We start from the raw sequence: 841 nt of genomic DNA, 5'->3' as shown, positions 1-841 counted from the left end.
TACTAATCTAGAAGAAAATATATCTTTTTTCCCCCCTCAAGTTGACATTTGATAGACACTTAGTACTAATCTAGAAGAGCATTATGTGAGGTAGTGTGGTGAAATCAGGCGCTCATCAAAATAACGAAATCTGAGAAATAGTCATTTTGCTGCTTTGGAAATTTTTGTCGAATTTTTATTTTTTGGCTTGATCTATTTTATGTCCATATAAAAACACATTTCCATGTGAATTTTACTGAAAACATTGATTAAAGGTACAAATTATGTCATTTTTTCAGTTTTTAAAGACTTTTACCTAGCTAATTTCAACACTGAAACCAAGCGACCTCAGTTCCTTCAAATGCAGATATCTTGAGGTCTATTCAAGATAAATGGATATTTATCTCATTGGAAGCAACTCAAATAAATCAGCTTTCAGATGATACCAATAACTCCACATGCCCAAAATTTGACAAGCGCCTGATTCCACCACGTCGTGACACATATCTCTTCTTTGTCCTCAAATTGACGTCTGAGAGACACCAAGTAATAATCCAGAAAAAAATATCTCATTTTGTCCTCAAATGAACATTTAATAGACATCAAGTATTAATTCAATGGCGCAAGACATGTTGAAGATTGAGCTAACGCTGATACACAGGCTCATGTACGGACTTACGTGCTCACTTACAGGTTTCCCCCCGAATGCTTTTTTTTTTTTTTTGTGTATGTGAACGCAATGATTTCTTTTTTCTCACCCTTTTGTTTCATTCATTTTCTCTCACTCTCTCTGTCTGTCTGTCTCTGTCTCTGTCTCTCTCTCTGTCTCTCTCTGTCTCTCTCTCTCTCTCTCTCTCTCTCT

This window comes from Aplysia californica, unplaced genomic scaffold (assembly GCF_000002075.1).
Source record: "Aplysia californica isolate F4 #8 unplaced genomic scaffold, AplCal3.0 scaffold00090, whole genome shotgun sequence".
Classification (NCBI taxonomy): Eukaryota; Metazoa; Mollusca; class Gastropoda; order Aplysiida; family Aplysiidae; genus Aplysia; species Aplysia californica.
The sequence above is the reverse complement of the archived record's forward strand: the minus strand, read 5'-3'. Positions refer to the sequence as shown.